Source organism: Dicentrarchus labrax, unplaced genomic scaffold (assembly GCF_905237075.1).
Source record: "Dicentrarchus labrax unplaced genomic scaffold, dlabrax2021, whole genome shotgun sequence".
Lineage (NCBI taxonomy): Eukaryota > Metazoa > Chordata > Actinopteri > Moronidae > Dicentrarchus > Dicentrarchus labrax.
In genome coordinates, this window is record NW_026136701.1 from 22,710,381 (window position 1) to 22,718,645 (window position 8,265).

Here is an 8,265-nt window from a genome sequence, read left to right on the forward strand (position 1 = left end):
ATCATCTGTAATACTAACTTTGATTGGCTAACATGTGTCCATTGAAATTGTCTAACCTCTATTATACAATAAAGGACGCTGGTTGAACTATGTTCTAAATGAAGTATCTTAAAAATAAATCGAAGTGGCTGTTAAAGGTTTTAATTGGTTTGATTCCAATTTTGAGACATTTTTTTCACAGTGGAAAAAACATGAGCAAAACATCCAAAGAAACCTCTCAAAGCACTCCTGCAGCATAATCCACTTCTAGCTATAAATTCAGTATGTTGTTAAGTCACAAACATATGGTTCTATACACTTCCAGCAGAGCTGCAGAGCTACAGAGCTTTAACAAAAGCACAGCAGCATCTCAACAAAGCAGTGTGTTTAAGTAGATGCATTTTTGTGACATTATGTCATCTTGGAACAGCAAAAAAAAAAAAAAGGATTGCGCAAGATTTCTTTGGCATGAAAGCCTGTCAACATTGGAATCCATTGTGTCGTGTGAATTAATGCTTTCTGCAGCATTGTTGTAATTTTGTGAATTCAAGGTCATAGCCAGCCTTTAGGAGGTGAGTGTTTGATACTCAAAATATGGATTTTTGGTGATTTTTTACTTTGAATTACAGATAACTATAGCAGCAATTTCTATGTATCACACTTAAAACTACGAAACACTTTAAAAAGACCTAACAATTCAAACACAAACTTTTCTTTGGTAAGTGGCCATTGTATGAACATGAGAATGCACTCTGAGGGTTCCCACCAGAGAAGAAACACTATGTGCTTTGCATCAAGGCTTCCATCCTCTCTATTGTTTGCTTATATGGGGACAGCATGTCTTACATTACCCATTCAAAAAAGAGTTTTATACACAATTCAGAATTAATGAGAGGTGCACTTAGCGGCATTAATTAATGAATGTAATAATGAATACTGGGCATTCAGCACTGGTGGACCCCTGGTGTACCCATGTTCAAAAAAGAGGACAAAAGTGCCCTTTCGGAGGCTCCCTGTGGTAGATAAACCATGATAAAGTTCCCTCTAGGGTTCTAATCCTAACTCTGACTTAGCTGTTTCACCATAAATGCATCACAACTTTATGTGCGCCTGTGCCCTTTATATTTCTTCGCCCCCCCCGTCCCTCAAACAGCTCGAGTCCACCATTGGCATTCAATGTAAAAATAGTGGAGCAGCAAGAAAAAAAAAAGTAGCACGCCCATTTTTCATGCATGTCACGTAGCTGGCCATGGAAACCTGAGTAAAACAGCTCCGTGTTAGCTCACATGCACATCACTGGTAGTGGACAAGAGGGGTAACTGTGAACCCACATGGGAGAGGGGCTCTTGTTTGCATTCAGCAGTGTTTGTACATTAAAAAAAAGGCAAAGCCCTGAAAACAGTGAGGGGAAAGCGAGCAGAGAAAGTCAGCGGGGGAATCTGATAATGAAAACCTACTGAGAGTATAGACAGCAGGGGAATCAGATGATAATAAACCTGTTGAGAGCAAACACAGCGGGGGAATCAGATAACACTGCAGCCAGAGTCTGCGAGAAACAGGGGATCACACCGTGCACTGACACACACACTCAGCGTGAGCGTCACACACACTCCGGTGGCCCACAGACACGCCTCACACGGAGAAAGCAGCTGGCTGCTTAATGTTCAAATCAGACGGGTGAGAGATTTTAAAACTATGCAAACCTGGGGTATGCAACAGGCTATTTATGGAGGCCATGAAGATTTTTCTGTCAGCTTTAATGTCTGAAGCTCAGAGCTTCCCCCTTTCCTCCCGAAAACCCTCCAGTTCAGGAAAAAGCATCACAGTAGAGTGATGGCACAAAGTCCCTTTTTGTTATGTGGCTTTTGTTCACGCTTTCATTGTTTGAAAAATCATTTCACCGTCTTCAGCTTTAGCTCCTGTGGAAAAGTAGAATGATGCTATTTCTGTTTTGTTAGGGGAAGATTACTTGTTGATGGTCTCAAAGGTTTGATAAAATCTCTTGGCAGTCAAGAGTGAAACTGGGCCACAGTGGCAAATGTGGGAAAAGCAATTTGTTTCATTTCAAAGAGAAACATGCTTTCACAGATATGTGTGTAAAATGGCAATCGTAACCAGAGGAATTAATAGTCACCATTAGGCGTTATGACCAGGGCTGGGCGATTGTTTGTGTTTTCATATCATCCAATCGTGGTTTCTCGAGATTGTGTGGTGGCAGTAGGAGGGGGTGGGGGGAGTTACGTCACAGCATGCCAGTGAAATACGAGCATGGACGACTTAGTCTTGGTGTTAAAGAAAAATAAAATAACTGTTGTATTTGGGGATATAATGGGTTTTACGTAGATGCAAAAGAAGAGCCTATATTACACAGCCCATTTGCAAACTATGTAAAAGGTGTGTGCCAGTGAGGGACCCTTTTAAAAGTCTGTGTCTGTGGTGGTGCGACAATATCAATTTCCGTTTAACGTTATTATCTTATCGCTAATGTCCAAAATTCCAGTTTATATCCATTAGTTAACTAGTCTTAACTGAGCGCAGAGCAAAGTTTTAGTGAGCAGGGCATATTGTTAGCCTTTCCTGCTCAGCTTCCAGACAGTAATTGGGAAGCACAGGGGAGATGTTTGATTTCCTCCTGGGCTGAAGTCTGTTCTCACTTTGGGGAAAATCCCTTTCACTTTTCCCCAAGCTGTGAAACTACCAGCGAGACTTTTCTTTTTCCTGAAAAGCTGCTGCATTTATTAACTGACAGACCTACACTGTACATTTACTGCCAGATTGACAACTTACTGCTGACCTTTTTCCTCCGCTACACAAGCATTTACCCTCATTTTTTCTGCTGCTCACTCTCACTGACTGAACTATACACACCCTATCCCTCTGTGTGTCTTCAAATCCCGCCAAGAGCGTTTCAGTAGCGACTTGCCTACCCGACATTGTTGGCTTGTGTGTTTTGTCCTTTTTCCTAGATATCAAAAGGATAAATAAGTAAGTAAGTAATCAGGTTAAATCGTTGGTACATGGTACAATTGTTATTTTGATCAGTTTATGAAAAGGTTTAAAATAACCCTGTGCAGTCGGTTTGGACCTGTTGATTCTGAATGAGTCTATATGGAGCCTTTTTATTCTGTTTGGGCTTTTAAACCAATAATAATTGTAATAAAAGGTTCCATGTAAACAGCTAACAATATATTTGTCTAAGCAGGACAACTTTGCTTTGTACCTCCAAGAGTGAGGGCACAATTCTCTGTGGGAAAACATGGCATTAGTGGCTTGTTTCCCCAGTGAAGAAGTTTAATAATCTTGCAGTCCTATTTACAAGGCATGAGCGTGACAGGTGGATGAACGACACCAGTCTTGGTGAACCATTGAGGTCAAGAAGGGAGCAGAGCCTGAGGGGGAAGCTCTGGATTACAAAGTGCCAGTAAAGGTCACAAGCTTTGAGTGGTGACAGAAAAGATAAGATCACAGATACAAGCAGTCGAAATAAATTTCCTTCACACAATGTCTGGGCACATCCTTAGGGAAAGGGTGAAGAGCTTGGATATCCAAGAAGAGTAAAAGGAGCTTGTTGAGGTGGTTCAAGAATCTGCTCGGCATGTACGAGATATTTCACTTGCAGTAAAAACAGGAAATATTGGTTAAATAAAAATGTAACAAAATCAGTGAGTGTATCTTTTTATCCTGAATTCATTTTGCTCTGGTCAGATGTCGAAGCTTGCTGGCTCACAGATATTCTCACCTGTCTCTGAATTTTGTTTCTCACCCCTGACAAAACATGCAGCAGTTCAGTCAGAAGAGGAAATGAACTCCAGGTTTTTCTGTTAATTAGTGCCCCTAGAGTCCAGACGACTTCATTCTCACTGGGCCAAATGAGCAACACTAAATGAGTAAAGGATGAAATTAACTGTTGTTAACATTTATGTGATTGAGCACTTAATCAGGAATTGACTCCCAATAGCTAAATAAACATGTTAAATGGTCTTTTAAGAGGAATGAGGGACTGCAGCAGAGAGCAGGTTGGAGAGGCACGTTCACTTTAAGTGAGTGAATTTTTCCTGGTTGCATCTTTCATTTGTAGTTAGAGCAATGTCACACATAGTTATTTCTTACAGTCTATAACTGTGAATTTGGGAAGACTTTTCTTCATTTATAATGAAAGAGCTGAATATTGCACAAACAGTGTGGATATTTGAGAAAACATTGACTAGATTTGTTAGTCTGTTAGTTAGTCTTTTTCATTCAGTGGATAAATATTGATAAGAAACAGAATCTCCTCTCTGATCTGAATTACGTCAATAATCATATTTGTAGCTATGGTCATGCCTAATAATGAAGTTTGGAGTTTTCTTTAACAGCATGAATGGGTGTATTCTTACAGCAAATCAGTGTTTTCTGCATACAGTTTCATGTTATTTTGATTTATGTACTTGAAAAAGTACTGAAGGCAATACAGTCATCCAGCACAATGTATCATAGCTACAGTGAGCTGTCAGTAGACCTGTTATAAGTAGACAATGAAGTAAACTGAAGCATTAACGGTACAAAGTGTCCCTGACATGATGAGTGAGTTTGCTGCTGAATGATGTGAGATGTTCTTGCCGTGGCTTTTTGTCCACACTCGTATTTATGTTGAATAGCAGACGGAGCAATCTGGTGATCGATGCACTCTGACTCTACTTTATATTCACAGCAGCAGCTGCGGGCTGTTGGAGGCCTGCTGCCCGACCGGCCGGCCAGTTGGCTGAAACAGAAAAGACACTCAGAGTTTCTTTGAGAGCAGAGCAGAGATCAAGCTGCTGGAAGCCAGAAGAGTGGGAGAGAAATCAACCAGTTTCAGAGAGCAGTCGGCTCTTCTGTGTACTGTACACTTAGGCATTGTATTTTAGGTAGTGAGGGTTGCCCCACCTCTTTCCACTGTAAATGAAGTAAAATAGGATGCTGCCATGTGAAGGAAATGAAGGTCTTTGCCCAAATGCACTGCAGGGCATGAGTTTTGAAGATTGCTTGTTTAGTTTATGGTGGTTTGTTTCCTCAGCCAAGCCTGGCAGGCACTGACCTCCTACTAGGCTGCCAGTATAGAGAGCTAACATCTGAACTGCTTTTGAACTCACCCACTGTTCTACAAGTCTCCTGACTCTTTCTGCCCTCACTATGCGTATAGGTTCTTGGCTATGCAGGAAGCTAAACACAAATCCAATAAAGGTTGAAGGCTGCAGTTGGCCTTTTGAAGTTTTCACTGGAAGCAACTCTGAAACAACAATATTGGACAACTAACTGAATGAAAGGGATTAAAATCAGAAAAACAGACACATTTTGGGCCAACTGTTTAGAAGTTAGTAGACAGATTACTGTGACGGCTCCCAGTAATCGGCTCACATTCACATCAGACAATCAGACAGTGTGTAAATGTGTGTATTCCTTCAGCTAGCAAAAATATTTGCATAAAGTTACTCCTAAATATTCTGCAGCTGTGTTTCCATTGCCATTTTTATGTGCAGAAAGAAAACATAATTTTCTGACACACATTTGTCAAGAAGGAGGAATGCATGGAATAAAAAAAGAGGATATCTCTGCTTCTGCCCCATCAGTTTTGATCCTTTCATTGTGAGTCCGACAGTGTTACAAAAGTGCAAAGCTTAATATGACCTGCAGTTATTAAAAGATATATTTGTCTTAGAATATACACAGAATACTCCAATATCACATTCAATCATTTCACAAAAGGCTTTAGAAAAAATAACATTTTAGTTTTGATTATGCTAAAGCTGAGGTGGTAATTAATATTGAAGCTGAATTTAACCTGAATTAGAAACTATTCTCACTGAGATGAAGTGCCTGATACTTAATTCTGTTCACAAACTACACAGTTGAATTACACTATAAAATACCAATACAATTAGTAAACAATATGCACTTTAAAATGCTTCAAAGATGTGTTGATCACACAGTTTCAGCCAGGCAGAGACTAAAACGCAGTAATGTTTGTATGTAATCAGTGGGCTGAAGCCTTGTTTGCTTGTTGGTTTCACTAGCTAAGCTTGTAACTGCTTTGGACATGATTACTTCACATGTTTTCATCTGCTGTGTCACACATGAAGACGCACTGACACCCTCAAGGCTTTTTCTGCTCTTTTGCTAAAATATTAGCAGTCAGTGGAGACCTCTAAATGTACACTGGCCAGCCAGAGCACATTTTACAGCTCCTTAATGGCAGCAGGTACAAAGTGATAATAACTACATGCTGCCAAATATAGAAGGCAGTGACACAGGCCGCAGAGTGAAACATAAATCCTCACAGGAGAGAAGGCCGAGCAGCCTAAAAAAAGCCGGTAAGTGGAGGCGCTGTATCTGCACTATTTGATATACAAGCACAACCAGATTTTAAGAGTGCCTTCAAGTAAATCCTTGACATGTATTTTTGCAAGTGAAGCAAGTGAAGCTCAAGGCCTGCTGCTTAATCAATAACACATCAAGGTTAAAGGTGATGCTGGAAGGTTTCATCTGTGTGCGTGTTCATCATGTACTCACCTTCCATCTGTTTGAGGCTTTATTATGGTTAAGGTTGAGTCTTAAGTTAAAACTGGGTTAGTTGTTTGGTTTAAGCATTTAGATATTATGGTTAAGGTAACCTGGGAGGGTTTATTAGATGATTAGAGGGATAAGGATTGAAAAATAATACATGTGTCTGGCTTCTCTATTTCTTGCTTCTTTATTTAAATCTGGGATAGTTTGACATCTTTAGACCTCTAAGAAACTCTCAAATAAAACAATCTGATGAGAAAAACTCTTTCTGAGGTTGCTCACAACTCATGTCAACAGCCGGTAATGAGGGGCCACAAGATAAGAAACTTACGCTGCTTTGCTCTAAGGCGTCACAAGCCTAAAGGGTTAGAAACCACTGGAAACCCTTCTTCAAATCCACAAAGAGTTCTAGCGCATGATACTTAATCCTGTACTCCACAAACAAACTGCACAACTGAATGATACTATAATATAACACTTAGCATTTATTAACAATATGTGCTTTAAAATGCTACAAAGATGTATTTATTATACCTCGGCTGAGAGGTTCGTATTAAACATTCTCATAGGTCACAAGAAATGATATGTCAAACATCACATGAAAATGTTCATAAAACATAAATAATAATCTTTCTTATTTTATTATAATGTCAGTCATGCTTTAAAACAATTTGCAACAATTTCTTTTTTCATGCATTGAAAATGTTTTGTGTTTTTCTTGTTTCAGTTTTATTTACAGTTATTTAATGTATTAATGTAACAGATTTTATTTTGGCACAGCAGCACTGAGAGCTTACCACTGGGCTTTCAGTGTCCCAGAGTCACGTTGCTGGCTGCCAACAAACGTCTTAAATTATGAAAGAATTTCCGTTTGTCTGCCAGAAATATGTTGTTTTATAGTTTATAGTTTATTTGCTGTCACTAAACTCACACATAGAGAGCGCCTCCCATTGGTATTGTGGGAGGAGGTTCAGGTTCTGATGGGAGGCCTGGTAAGAACCCACTGGATCTGGCTGAGGTCGGTCCTACACTCAGAATTAGATCAAATTGAGCGTGTTCGCACTTTAAAATCTTAAAATTTATTATTTTGGGCCTCCCGTGTAGAAATGCCACCATGATTTAATGAAGAAGTTTGGCAACATATGTCATGCCTGATGAACACTGAGAATTCAACTCACTGCTTCAGGACAGTCTGTGATTCGTAGGGCTTATTAGCTTCAGAGCTCTTGTTTTGCTTGTGCTTCTACACCCTGTCCCATGAGACACACCACTGTCAACAGTAAAAGCAGCCAGAGGACAGTGTGATGAATGTCATAGCTTGATTTAGGAATCGAGAGTTCAAACACTCCCTTACTTAAGCTCCAGTTTTGAACATCTAAAATAACCTCTGGATGCATATATGCTGCACTTTATTATTTTAGTCATGTCTTTTCTGTGATAGTTACATGTAAGAAGGTAGATCGTGAGAGCTAGAAAGCCTCCGGTACGGACAGTTCTCCGTTGTTTAATCCTTACCTGACAGATGGTGTGAAATGCCTGCAGGCTGCCAGTCAGATGATGAAGACAGCAGCAGGTTACCCAAGAGATGCATCTTCTGGGTCTGTTGGGTGGACTACAGGTGAGCTGCCTTTCGTCTGATCTAAAAGAGTGGAGAAATTAGGTTTTGTCAAGCTGAATTTTCTGTCTTTGTTCATTTTTATTACAAAGCACACATTAAGGACCACATGTTGTGCCTCTTCCGTTCCTAAGATTATTGCACTATTT